The following is a 15,234-nucleotide window of genomic DNA, read 5'->3' on the forward strand; positions in this document are numbered from 1 at the left end:
TACCGGCAGTCACCTGTACCCTACACACACTGCTCCTCTGTGATCCAAGTGTATGATCCCTAAAGTCAGTCTTCACAAATATAGGTGAATGTGGCTGCCTCTGAAAATGTCCCCCTGCCACAACGACCACACTTTTGGTATTTAAGGCTTCAGATCTTCCCAAACAAGCAGTCAACCCTTTAGTGCCATCCACATAGAAAATGCAAATAATGTTAAAAGACATTGTTTAAAAAAGAAATATATTATTAGGCATTTTTTAACTTCCTCACAATTGAAATAATGCAGGCGAATTTTGAGATGTGAAGTTGAACACATATATACTTAATTTCAACAATTATGTTTACCATAACTTGAAGCAAAGTTTACTACGGATTAAAGAAGATACTGGAGGTACTCTGGGCTGAGGGCTCAGAGTCACACTAAGTCCCTCTCCCTGGTGAGGCCTAGACAGGGTCCCCTGGGGAAGTGAGTACTGCTCCCAGTCCTCACAGCCCCAAACCAGATGCTGTTCAATCTTGTTCCTTCTCAAACATTGTAACTGTATTTTATCATGGAGGCATTTTATTGCCAAGGAGGTATAATTTTTATTTCTACATAGGCTTCTGTGGAGAAAAATGGCTCTTGGCATACTTGGTAAATGACAGTTTGCCGAACTGAAAATAAAGAAATAACATTTTGCCCAGGGGACTTTATATGTTCATGTTTAGACTGAAAGCAAATTTTAAAACTCACTAATTACCTTCCTCTTTTTATGTTCTTCTACTTTTATGCCAAGATTACTTTAATACAATTGCAACAGGAGAAAATGAAACATCACAAAGAACAAAGATTCTTGCTTAAAATTAGCCTCACTCTCTGGTAACAATTAAGAAACCTCCAACTTCTCATGCAGATGCCTGTGCTTTCCAGTTAGGGAAAAACTGATAGACACAATATCACATGGGCAGCCGCAGAATTGCAACACAGGTTCAAATAACAGCTCCACCATTTCTTTCTTGGAATGACTTTAGGAAAGAGACTTACATCCTCTGAAACTCAGTTTTATCATCTGTAAAAATAAAGTTGTACATATTTTTGCCTCCCCTCTGTTGTAAGAAAGTGAATTAAGATGGTTTACAATGAAAACAAATTGAGACCAAAATTTTAACACAGAATGAAACACAGAAAGTCAAGGTGGGAGAAACCCAGGGGGCTGTACATGAAAAAAATCTAAGAGTAGGAAAGCTAGAGCACAACACTTCGGTGTGAGCTTCCAAGCAGCCCATGCACAAAAAGAAAATGGATGGATCATGTAGCTCTTACCCGCTAATTAAACGTGCCAATTCATGTTTCATGCCAAGGGGAAGATTCCTTCTTAGCCCAGGCAGAAACTGTTCACAGGCGTAGTCTAAAGGCTAAATGAGATGCTCTGTCTCCTCACACCATCTAGCACCCCGAAGTACTTAAGAAATGTCTGATAGCTTTTGAGTGGACCCTATAAAGGGAAGTGGGAACTACATTAAAAAGTTGGGGGCAAGAATTTATTTGTTAACTACTGTTTGGTGGAAATATGTTAACCAGATTCCTTTCTCTGACATTCCTGTGTGTATCAGCAGAGTAAATTCCTGGCATGAGACTGGTTTAATCTCTATAGGGCAGTTGTCATCACTAAATCAAGGGCTCTGCAGGTTGGTCAGCTTATCTTCAAATTGTGGGAAATTCTCTGAGGGTTTCTGGAGCAGGATGGGAAAAGGCATTTTTTTAAAAAAGCTTTCCTGTATATTTTGAAGAATTCAGCAGGTTTAATATTCCAATCCAACCAATTGTACAAAAACTCTCACATTTGCATACCCAATTTAGTTACTGCAAGGACACTGACATTTGCAACATTGATATGATTCCCCTTGATATCCTGAGTCACTGATCACATCTACTTATCCTTCTACTTTCTAAGTCTGAAGGTATCTTCTCTGGCCAAGAAGCGATTGTGAACTGATTACCAAGATAGAAAATCTACTGCAAACCCTCAAGATATAAGCACCCAGGGCCACTGGCTTTCACACTTTTTCCTCAGAAAGATAATTCTGAACACATGTGGACACTGCCACAATTTGCCTTTACAAATATAAAAAATGTTTAGAGAGAGCTAAGTATATGGTGATTCCTGAGTTTAAAATCACAGTGTGACAAGCTGTTTATTAGAGCTTGAGTCTCTCCACAATGCCTGCTGCTCAGAGGGGCTCATCTGGGGCAGCACACTGAGCTTTGCATCACGGCCAGCACTATACCACACCTCGGTTCCAGCTTTTCTTAATGCGTCCTGCTGATGATGTGGCAAGGAGAAGCCACCCAGAAACAATGACAGAATCACATTATAAAAACTGCAACTCCCTTCAAAAGCAGCACCCTGCCCTTCGTAAAAATTCTACTTACAAATTTTACATAATGGATGTTCAAAAGAGCCATATGGAAAGATGATGAACGCTTCAACTGTATGCAAGATGAAGTATAGAAATAAGGCAATAGAGAGGAGAGTTGCCTCTAATGCTGTCCTGTTTCAGGTGTTGTGTGGCTCTAGGAGGTATTGCTACACATCTTCTCTGATGATTAAAGTAAAGGCATTAAGTTGGTATGTCAGCCTATAAAATTTCATTCCAAAGACACAACATTAAAAAGACTTAGAGAAATAATGCCTTGACACAGAACTTCCCCAACCTCCCTTCATGTTGGGAACTTTCATAAGCATTTAGATATACAACCCACCAAATATACAACAAACTTAAAGAAAAAAAAAAAAAAAATCACCACAGAGTGAAAGATGACTGAGGGAAGAACCTCAGCCCCACAGTAGGCAATCTCATAACCTGTGGATGGGAAAGTCAATTGTATCACCTCAGTGGAAGGCAATCTGACAGTGTCTGTTATTATTTCAATGCCCTGGCCCTTTGACCCACATTTTACACTTTCTAGCTACATGAAAGCAAACTTTCTAGATTGCTTATCTAAAAATTTGACCTACAGATATATTCATACACAGGCACCAAGATGTATCAACAAAGGTGTTCATTACAACCTTGAAATAGAAAACAGGTTTCCTAACTTGTAATAGAGAATCATGTGTCTTTTAGGAGGGGAATGTTTTAATAAATGTTATCTCATTCTTCAACAACAATGCTGTACCACACACCAATAAAATCGGAATCTCTGGTGTTGGGGCCCAGGCATGGGTGTTTTTCCAAGCCCCACAGGTGATTCCAATGTGCAGCAAAGTTTGAGAAATAGTGCTAAAGAACCCTATGCCCGGGGTTACAAAGAACATACTAGGTCCACAGGACTGAGATGAAAAAAATGAACATATTCAGAAGAAAAGACAGAGAAGAAGAAAGAAAGGTTTATAACAATATATATGTAGCACCATTATGTTTAAAAACTGTATTTGCAGCAATATGTATGTACATACCTATATATGGGATGCATATAGTTCCAGAACTGTTTCAAGTATTAACTGAAAGACAACTAAAGTATTTAACCAAGTGCTTAGCCCCCACACACAAGATGTTCAATAAATGTTAGCTATTATTTCCATGTGTACCTAAGTTTGTCTCTGTGGAATCTATATGGAGTTTCAAGTGGCGAATGAACTCTCCTGAGTGCATAATGCAGGTGACAGTATCCTACTGAAAAAAGGGTGTTTGCAAGCCTTCTCAATAACCCCATTAAAACTCTAAGCATACACCTCAATAACTCCTTAGTTGTTATATTGACCCTTTTGTTTAAAATTACAGCTTGCTTTTTGTGCATACTTGAAATTCATGCCCATAAATGCAGACAGTTTCACTGTCAGTATTTTACTTATTTGTAAGTCCACCAAAATGGTCCATTTAAAAGTTTCTCTATGTTAGCCAACAAATTTTAAAACTTCAATGTAATGTTAGATGGAAACTTGATGAAATACAGAGAGGAAGAATGTTCCCAAGGTTGCAGGCACCAGCTACAGGGATAACAATGGGACAGACTTTTAAACAATGATTTGTTTTGTTTTAAATTCTGTATGTTCCAAGAAGTAATTTTAAGAGACTCTGGTTCACTAAAGCCATTATGCCAGAAGTTCTTCAAACAGTCTCAGGGCCAGTTAGAAGGGAACATGGGGAGTTCTACTAATTTTTTCCTTTTATTGGACTTTGTTTCAATTCTAGTTCTATTTGTGGATCAGAAATCATAGTGGTATCACAAATATACCCAAGAGTAAGAGATTTTAGTATGTTCATAAATGAATGAAACTTACTACCTGGCACATTTTAAAGATGCAATCAAATGTATTTAAAATTTATATTTTTATAGGACTGAATTCGGTATAATTTCCAAAACTCTCCTCTACTTCCAGGTACTGTAAAAAAAAGAGTGCATATAAGCCACATTTTATCCTACTTAGACACTGAATGTGTGGCTGCAGCAATTTTAAAGCTGGTTCCCAGTAATTTTCTCAAGTACATGCTCCTAAAGTTCTATCTTTAAAGGGTAAAATGTTTGAAGTTCTCCTTACCAATGAATAAAAAAGTCGTCACACTGTTTATAGAATAAAATGAAAAATGGTGACTGATTTTACAAAGGGAAAGAGATGGTCTTTGAGAATGAGAATGAACTTGTGATTTTTATCAAGAAATATGAAATTGAGGTCTGAATGCTAACAATAGTCCTATAAGATCTCTAATTACCTCCTGAATACACTTCCCAACTTTATGTAGTTGCAACCTAATTCCCTCAAATATGGGTACTTACTATTCATTACAGACAGTTGGAAAGGAAATCAATGATTTTGAGAACAGCAAAATATTAGCAGTTTCATGGTATCAGTCCCAGTGAAATAAAATTGCCTTTGGAAGCAAATACCCATTGAAAAAGAACAATGGATTTTTCTGAAACTGTTACAAACTTCTAGAACATAAGTACACAGGGCTCCCAGGACAAGGATGCCAATGGAACACGTCTATCAAGCTTTGGAAAAATACCTAAGATGCCAGGAATTTGTTCTGCTATGTTAATAGGCTCCTTTGGCAACTGAATTCCAAGTGACTTCTGGAATGACCTAGGAAGAACTGGGTAATGATGTCATTTCCAGGTAGGAGGAAGTCACACGAAAGCAGAGCCTTGAAGAAATATAAAACTGAGGGATGGGCCAGGCATGGTGGCTCACACCTGTAATCCCAGCACTTTGGAAGGCCAAGGCGGGCGGTCACGAGGTCAGGAGATCAAGACCATCCTGGCTAACATGGTGAAACCCCGTCTCTACTAAAAATACAAAAAATTAGCTGGATGTGGTAGCGGGCGCCTATAGTCCCAGCTACTCGGGAGGCTGAGGCAGGAGAATGGTGTGAACCCAGGAGGCAGGCAGAGGTTGCAGTGAGCAGAGATTGTGCCACTGCACTCCAGCCTGGGCAACAGAGTGAGACTCCATCTCAAAATAAAACAAAACAAAACAAAACAAACAAAACAAAACAAAACAAAACAAAACAAATGAGGGATGTACTTTCAGGAAAACAAAGGAGTTTCCTTTTAATCTTCACTTTAAAGCTGCCTACCCTATACAAAATAAAAATAACGCACAGACCCTGAGGATGGAGAAGGGGTAGAGGAAAGTTATAAGACTAGCAGCCAAGAACACAAAAGCACATGTGTTGAGTGGGTAAACTGGTCACATATATAATCTCTTTTCATTAAACAAAGCTAATCATCAACCAAAATAGAAATTACCAGCAGCAGCAAGAAAGAGTGTGTTTTCTCACTGGGGATTCCTCTCCATGTGCTAAATATCCTTGGGAAGTTATTCACATAGCTAAACAAACACTTCTGAAGCTGCAGGAGCCAAACAATAAGCAAAGAAAGATCTTTACTGAATTTTAATTACTGTAAGTGGATTACCACACTCTTTATTTAAGCCTGAGTCAAACAAAACAAAACAAAAAGTCATTCCATAGTCATCAAGAGGGAAATGTGAAGGAAGTTGATACTACCCAATGTGTCCTCTCCACCCAACTGTAATTTTCTAAATAATTAGGTGTGAACACTAATTGCTTTATTGGATAATTTGAGACAACTAAACACTAAAGAGACTGCCTCTCTTGCAAAATTTTTTCTAAGTGAAATAACATGGAAAGTTCTATTTTAAATTATTACTCCTACTCACTTACCAAGCCGGAGTATTTGGATAGAAGTTAATATCTAGACTTCAGATTCTGAGGAATATTGTTAAACAGGCAAAAGTCGTCAGTGGCTAAATACGGGAAGCTTTCAATACAGTACTGCTTAAATGATTTAGGGTACACTCAATTAAAAAATCTTTTTTGGTATGTTAGAGGAGTAACAATATTAAAAACAGTCCAAGTTGCATAACATGGTATATGATAAATGTAAAATGGATATACTTATTTAAACATGCAAAGACATTATTTAGCATGTGATAAAATAAGATACCAAAACCCATTAAGAGTGTCTCCTTCTAGAGAAGGAAATGGAAATTGCTTTCATTGTAATTCTGTTTTTTTTTTTTTTTTAACGTGAGCTTGGATTACATTTTTTCTCCTTAATTATCAACCTGTCTCTGAAAGTTGAGTGGTTTAGCTAATATTTGTTTGTAAACTACTCTTTTTAAAAATTAAACTAACGTTCAACCAAGAAGGTGAAAAGCTTGTACACTGAAAACTAAAAAACATTCTGAAAGTAATTAAAGAAGACACAAATAACATCCCACGTTCACAGACTGGAAGACAATATTGTTACGATGACAACACTATCTAAAGCAATCTACAGACTGAAAGCGATCCCTATCAAAATCCCAATGGCACCTTTGGCAGAAATAGAAAAATCCATCCAAGAAGCCATATGGAATCTCAAGGATTTTGAATAGCCAAAACAATCTTGAAAAAGAAGAACAAAGCTGGAGGCCTTGTACTTTCTGATTTCAAAACAGTACAAAAGTACAGTAATCAAAACAGCATGGTACTAGCATAAAGACAGACACAGAGACCAATGGAATAGAATAGAGAGCCCAGAAATAAACTCTCAAATATATGATTAAATGATCTTTGACAAGGGAGCCTAGACCATTTAATGGGGAAAGGGGTCTCTTAAACAAATGACTGGGAAACCTGAACATCCGCATGCAAAAGAATGAGGCTGGACCCTTATCTTACACTATACATAAAAATTAACTTAAAATAGATTAAAGACTTAAACATAAGACCCCAAACTATAAAACTTATGGAAGAAAATAGAAATAAAAATTTTATGACATTGGATTTGAAAATTGTTTCTGCTACGGAATATCCAGAACCCCTACAATCCAACCACAACAAAAAAATAACTCCATTTAAAAATGGGCAAAGGACTTGAATAGACATTTCTCCAAAGATGACATACAAATGACCAACATGCATATAAAAAAGACACTCAGCATTACTAATCATTACAGCAATGCAAATCAAAACCACAATAATACATCATCTCACATCCATTAAGATGACTACTATCAAAACAAAAAAACAAAATAACAAGCGTTGGCAAGGATGTGGAGAAACTGGAACCCTGTATAGTTGGTGGGATTATGAAGTGGAACAACCGTTATGGAAAACAGTATGGTGGCTTCTCAAAAAATTAAAAATATAATTCTGCATGGTCCAGCAATCACACTTCTGGGAATATATCCAAAAGAATTAAAAGCAGGGTTTTGAAGAGATATTTGCATGCTCATGTTTATTACAGCATTATTCACAACAGCAGAGAGGTGAAAGGAACCCAAATGTCATCAATAGATAAAGAAATAAAATGTGGTATATACATACAATGGGATATTATTCAGCCTTAAAAAGGAAGGAAATCTTGTCACATGCTACATGGGTAAATGTTGAAGACAATATGCTGAGTGAAATAAGCCAGACAAAAAAGACAAATACTGTATGACTCCATTTATATGAGGTATCTAAAGTAGTCAAATTCATAGAAACAAAGTAGAGTGGTGGTTACTAGGGGATGGGGGAGCAGGAAATAGGGAGTTTTTGTTTAGTGGGTATGTAGTTTCAGTTTTACAAGATGAAAAATTCTCAAGGTATGTTTCACAACAATGTGAATATGCTTTGAACTATACACATAAAAATGGCTAAATGGTAAATTCGAAAAATAATTTAAATAACTTTAATTTATCAACCCTCTTCAACATTCTAGGCACTTTCAATGCACTTCAAGTCCATTAATTATCTCAATTAATCAGAGATAAGCAATGAGTTCTTCGGCGTCTCATTTTGTCTTTCTAGAAACACAGGCCACTGTCAATGAATAGCTATGCTCTGAAAGTAATTAAAGAATGGTTTATAGAATGCTCTCATTGCTGCAATTTTCCAGTTTACTACACTCAACTCTACAATTGTTAGTCCTCAAAATGAAAACAATCTGTTCAACTGTACAACACTAATACGAGCAATGACTTTCTTCTTTTAAATTTGTCATCAATTTACAATGGGGTGATGGGGGAAAAGCTACCAAACCATTCACTAGAGACAATTCTGTACGTCAGTGTCACCCCAATTCATTGCTTAGTGACAGAATGCTAGCTGCTCACTTTCACCTAAATGGTATAATTTAGAATTTTCTTAAATCCATTGTATTCTTTTTTGCTACAGAAGTAGATATTACTATCTTTATCCTTAGAACATCTACTTTCTGGGTGGTGGCCCCAGGAATATTATATAAAAGACTAAAAGTGTCTAATTAGGGAATATTTTGTTGGATATTTATTAGAAAGTTTGACTCCACAGGAATAAATTCACTTGGTAATCTCAAGGTCCTGTTTCCTAAAGGCAGATTCTAAAGCTACTGAAATAGCAATACATTGTATCCTGTCACATTCATGGCTTCTGACCCAAACTTAAACAAGTAAGCAACACAGTAATGAAAGCATAAATTACAAAAGGGCACCAAATGGAAACACAGCAGCTGATCACAAACAATAAAGGCAAAGGACACGAAAGTTAATAAGAGGTGATATGACATTAAAAGAGACCTCAAAATAACAAAGGGAGGAAAATTAGTCTTTGCATTTCAAGGATGCATTCGATCTACATGAAGTCACAGTAGAAAAAATGCTTAACTCCTACACATTCATTTCATGATTTCTACATACGTCACCTTTCCCCTGGGTCCCCTGTCCTTTTCCCTTCCGAGATCATCAGCTATCTTACAGGTGCCACTTTCCTTTCCACAAAAATCATCAACCAGGACAGCTGTTCTTCACTGGGTCTTCTCCTACTCATCACCAGCAAGCAGAGCTGTGACAAATGTTCTTGCTAACCTGACTACTAGCCTTTATGGATACTCCTCTTAAAAACACTGCCCCACCTCACTGGGTAGTGTCACATAAAAGCCAGTCCCTTTGTGGAAAAGCATGCTGTTAACAACTGTACTTGCTCATACTGGAAAAGCAACCAGGACAGTGATGCCAGATACTTCACCAACCTAAATACACACACACACCACACGTACACATTCACACAGCTGTCAAACTGGTTTTTCCTCAAAGGGTTGGCAGGCAGTTAAGAATCTCCTCCTGCCCCCAACACACACTCCCAGATTCACAATTCTGCATGTGTGTACTAATTTGTATATTTCCATTCATTCATTTAAGAAGCCAGTGGTGTCCACTCCCCTGTTCATTCTTGGGATATAAGGATAAACAAAAGAGATGTGTGCTTTGCCCTCACAGAGGTTATAATCAGTTCACATCCACATACACCCTTGGCTTCTCAAGCCATCTCAGCATTCCAGGTGCTATGTGAGAAAAGAAACAGTGTAGGAATGAGTGTATGTTGTAGAGGGGGTGGTCTGTTTTTCCATCTCATCTTCAACAAGCAAGAGCAAATATTCTGCTTACTTCAAATACTGTACTAGTCTGTTTTCTGGCTGCTGATAAAGACATAACCAAGACTGGGCAATATATTAAGAAAAAAAAAAAAAAGAGGTTTAATGGACTCACAGTTCCACATGGCTAGGGAGGCCTCACAATCATGGCAGAAGACAAAAGGCATGTCTTACATGGTGGCAGGCAAGAGAGAATTAGAGAGCCAAGCGAAAGGGGAAACCACCCCCATGATTCAACTATCTCCCATCGGGACCTTCCCCAACACATGGGAACTATGGGAGCTACAATTCAAGATGAGATTTGAGTGGGGACACAGCCAAACCATATCAAGTAGCAATTTAGTCTACCAGTAACTTCCATGTTCCCTTAAATAGGGAGCATCAAATAGAAAGAAGTAAAAGGAAGCAAAGGGTGATATCTGTGGTCTTGAGAAACAGGGACATAGAGGTATCCCTGGGATACTAATGTTTGGAACTTCAAGCAAGATGCCAAACTTTCACTTCCAGTCCATGAAGGATTAACTACTACAGGAATTGCTCTCCCACTACAAATAATTAATAAATAGGCAAAATATATGAAACAGCTGTATTCAGTCACTGGACAAAGGTATTACAGACCAGTGATTGCTGAGAGAAAGGAAACATGCAGTAAGGCAAGCCCTAGGATTGCCCTTACTCCAGGCTGTTGTGCAGAAAGACGAAATCCAAACCAAGTTCAAGGGTCTTGTTGAACTGAGGGATCAGAGATAAAAGTTGAGAGAATCAGAGGCAGCCATAGCTCTTGATATTTGTAAAGGAGTTGCCTCAAATTATAGGCTGAGTACTGATCTGCACATTGGATGTGGGGCTCACACAGGGCTGGAAATGACTGGCATTCCCACCAGCCTGAGTAGAAGAACCTTGTAATACATAAACATCAGGAAGAGTATTCAAAAGGGTCCTAGACTCAGGCTGCTCTAGAAAAAGCTTAAAAGCAGCCTGAAAAGGATCTGCGCACCAGAACAAAGTTCAACACTCTCTAAAGAAACTTCTTCAGGCAGAAGGAAATAAAGACCAAACAGAAATCTGGACCTACAGAAAGCAGCGAAGAAAGCTGGAATGACTGATCTATGGGTAAATACAGAATCAGATACTGCCTGGCCTCTGAATTTCCCTAGCCACTCACCTTTTGGATGTGCTTTTATAGGAATCCACCGATGACACTAACCGGGTCAGAGCCCAGGATCAAAGTAGTTTCCAGCCCTACCACTAACTATCCCCCTAACCTTTGTGAGTCTCCTTAAGCTCTCTGAGCTGTGGTTTCCTCAGGAAAATACCATCCTTTATTGTCATCACATTATATAATGAATATGAAAGTGCTCTGAACTTCAAGGATTCACTCTTTTGCCAAATATTTACTGAGTACCTTCTACATATATTTCTAGGCTCTATATTCTGGCAGCCCAATTTTCTCATCTAGAAAATGAAAATAATAATAGTACCCTGCACACAGCGTTTTTGTTCAGATTAAATATATCTCTGTAAAGTACAAATAATAATGTCTGGCCGTAGTAAGCTCTTCTATAAGTGTCTGTTGTTGTTGTTACCATTATTATTACTCTACCCCTGCTGCTGCTTCTAACACTGCTACTAGGCATATAATAATGGAAAAGACCAATTTGGTTCTTGCCTTCAGAGAGATTATATTTGAGATCTATCATAAAGAAAAGAAAGCTGTTGGGATAATTTGTTAAATTTTTTCCCGAGAAAATGTGGATAGCTGGAAAAAAAATATTACTAGTCTAAAGGGAAACCTAGGCTCTAGCCCCAACTCTGTTCCTCTTAGTAGCTCTGTGACTTTAGTTAAGCTACATAGCCTGTTTGAACCTGTTTATCCTTAAAGAGGCAGGATGAGAATCTTCAAGGTCTCTTCCAGTTCTAACACCTAATGAAATAAAAGATAATCCATTTTAGAAGCATATTATTCCTGCATTGATTTGAGCAATTTCATCCTTACAGCATCAAATCCTTGTATAAGTAACAATTAATTTTGAGGAAGAGGGGGGAAAAAAAGAGAGAGAGAGAGAGAGAGACAGTTTGTGATTTAAGAAAGCCAGAAGAAATAAGCCCCGGATCTAAGATTAGTATAAAAGTCTACATGTAATTCCCAAGTCTAGAATGAAGGTCACATGATTTATCCCTCTTAAAACAAAGAATGCCATAGCCCAATTGTTTCTATCCACTGCTGAGTAAACCATTTTGATCCTTGATAAGTTAAATAATATAATTAGAAGACACAGGGAAGCTCTTCCTTCTGCTTCTGATGTTTGAATTGGGTGCAGTAAAGCAGAACTAAGGGGCAAAATGGCAGTACACAGTAGAAGTTCCTTATGCAGAAGAAATAACAAGAAATATGTAAACAGCTAGTTTCTTCTACCCTTTGTGTATACTAGCATGCACCACAACTGGTAAGCTATCAACTACAAACACAAAAACTCCCACAAAAGTAATTAGTTCAAACTTTAAAAAACACAGATAATTTTAGCCAAGTCTCAAAAACCAATGTTTTCCTTTTCACTCTACTTAGTTCAAGAGGTCCCACTGGAAGAAATAGGAAATATCTGAACCATAGGGCTGATGTTCCAAAAACAGTTGTGAAAGGACCTTTTCTAAAATGTTCCCAACACTTTGCAGAAGACAAGCCAGACCTTGCAGAATTTTATAAAGTAAAAATCCCCTAGTAATTTTATTGGAGAGAACATGTTGTATAACATTAACTCAAAAAAAATTTTTTCCTGTACATACATACAAAATGCAGTATATGATTTCAGGAAGTTCTCATCTCCCCTGCAGTACACCACAGGCCTCAGCAGAAGCACACTGAGATTAAAGTAATGCATAACCATAACATACTGAAGATGTCCTTGAAGTACATATGCATGTACACACATATACACACACACAGTAAAACGTTACAGCCAGCTGTATCTGTCTTTGGGAACTCTGATCACTAGTTCTAATGGACATGTCTCTTACCTAGTTGCCTACTTTACCTACCTATGGGAACTAGTCCATCTCCTTCACCATGTGATTCTAATAAAGTGGTTAATCAGGTGGTTCTTCCTCTCCATCTAGAGAGGGGCACATGGCATTGGCTTCGCCAATCAAGTCACTCCATCCCCTGGACAGTGACTGATCTAGGGATGGCACACAACACAAAGGCAACCAGAGGTCTTTATGTGGTTGGATGCTACAGATGAGAGGGTGCCTCTTTTTTGCCTGGAATCATGACATATAAGCACCATATAACACCAAAAATTTACAATAGTTGCTTTTTCCACCATGTGTTAGAAGCTACCCCAAAATGAAGTCAGCATAGATAAAAGCAGAACTGAGAGATGGGACAAGGGAGATGGGGAGGTGAGGAGGTTTTGACGACATCATTTAACTACTAGAACTTTCCATTGAGTGATTCAATGAATTTTTTTTCCCTTTAAGCCAACTTCAGTGGGATTTCTGTCCCATACGGATTTGAAGAACCCTGATTCATGGTCCACTCGACTAAATGAAATAGGAACTAACACTGCCTGAGCACCTCTCAAAGGTCAGAGACTATGTGGGGCCTTCCACAAACATCGTTTCCGCTAATTTGCATACTCATGCTAGGGAGACACCATAGCTTCACAACAAAGAAACATCACGAGAGATGAAGTCATAACAAAAATCCATAGCACTAGGAGCAGTCAGCAAGGACATAAACCCTACCTGTCTCATCTCAAGCCATACCCTCCTCTAGCCACAATCTCACATCTTTCAAGTTACAGCATTATTATTTTCTAAGAATCAAATTAACAGTGAACTGAAAAATCGAGCCATAAATCCAAACACAAATGTCTTGTTTTACAGAAGGCTGTATTGGTTTTACTGTTCACAAATTGACACGAGTAATGTAACACCTCCTTTCTCAAAGGGTTCCCACTTTGGAAACAAATTTTGCCAGACTGACTTTCCAGGAGTCTTAAATAAGCCTATGGGGGAATCATTCCTTGGAGCTTGGAAGTAATTCAAGTCTCGGTATGTATGGTGCTAAAAAGATAAAGAAGTTGCTAGAATGTAAAAGTCATTACTGTTGCTGAGCAGGGAGCTTTCAGAAATAACATTACTACCCGTCCTGGCCTCCGCCCTGTCATTTTCTCAAAGATGGCCATAATCTGAAACTTCAGCCATTCAGGTCCAACTCCATCCACAGCAGAATTTGAGGGAGACAGGCTCTGTGGTAGGGAAGGAATATAACAAGAATAGGGGTGGGGGCGCAGAGGGGAAGCATACAATGTAAGAAAATGTCAAGAATCTAAAAATTCTACCATTGAAACTGTCAAAGAAAAAGAGTACAGGTAAAAGAATCAGGCTAGTTGGGGCAGGGATGGAAGAAACCGATGGAGAACCTGGACTAGGTAAGAGCGTGGTAAATAAAACTGAGTATTCTGCTCTTGACTTAAGATTCACTAGCTACACCTCTCTCTTTTTCCATCTAGAAAAAAACTAGCGTGACAATAAGGAGACTGTGTTTAAGCATTATAATCATTTTTTGCAAGATTTGGGTGTGACAGGTGGAACAGCCAATTGTCCTAATTATAGGTTGGATTACTTATTTTACATAACCACAAAAAAAGTAAGTGTTAGCACCATAGGGCATTACCCTATTTCACAACAGCATAATAGTATATTACCTTCATAAAGTAATTTATGGGTTTCTAAGTACTTTTGTATGCACAGTATCATTTTATTTTCCCAACAACCCTGAGAGAAAGAGAGACAGGCACAGGCAATTATTTATTGCTTTTATTTCTACTTTACAGCTGAGTAACTATCTGAGCACTTATGTGACCTGCATAGGATCACCCACTCCTAAGCAGCAGAGCAGGGACAAATTTATGCTGTCCTTTTTTTGATATTCTGCATTGCCTGACAGCCAGCCCATCTTAGAATTATCTAATAAAGGTTAGCCTTAGGCTCCTTCTCTGAAAGTCTCTGATGTAAGAATACCATTCAAATTATGTTTGAAATAAATGATTACCATGTGTCAGCAATACATTTAATGGTTTTAAGAACAATACATTATCCTTCCAGGAGGTGTCTAGAGAAGCAAAAAAAAAAAAAAAATCATTCAAAAGTAATATTATAGTGTTTCATTAGGTCAGTTACAGCTTTACTCACTCTGTTCATCTAAACAGTCAGCAAACCGCTATATGTCAGGGGTTATACGTGAAGGATCAGGAATACAAAATTGAATAAGCTATACTCTGTGCCTTTCAAAAATCAAGAAGATAAGAAGAGGCTGACCTTGCTTAGCTTGCTCAGGAGTGATCA

General features: G+C 38.0%; 1 protein-coding gene across 4 annotated transcripts in view; it reads right to left on the reverse strand.

The window, feature by feature from the left end:
- DAAM1 (dishevelled associated activator of morphogenesis 1) overlaps positions 1 to 15,234 on the reverse strand; it is a 183,755-nt gene that overhangs the window by 118,729 nt on the left and 49,792 nt on the right. Inside the window, exon 1 of one of the 4 annotated variants that reach the window (XM_033187877.1) lies at positions 9,157 to 9,324. The exons of the other annotated variants lie outside the window; for them this stretch is intronic. The gene's annotated coding sequence lies outside the window, so the exon portion shown is untranslated. Of the gene's footprint in view, positions 1 to 9,156; positions 9,325 to 15,234 lie in introns of those variants that run through there. 4 annotated transcript variants of the gene reach the window in all.

Source organism: Trachypithecus francoisi, unplaced genomic scaffold, assembly GCF_009764315.1.
Source record: "Trachypithecus francoisi isolate TF-2019V2 unplaced genomic scaffold, Tfra_2.0 Lachesis_group3, whole genome shotgun sequence".
Lineage (NCBI taxonomy): Eukaryota > Metazoa > Chordata > Mammalia > Primates > Cercopithecidae > Trachypithecus > Trachypithecus francoisi.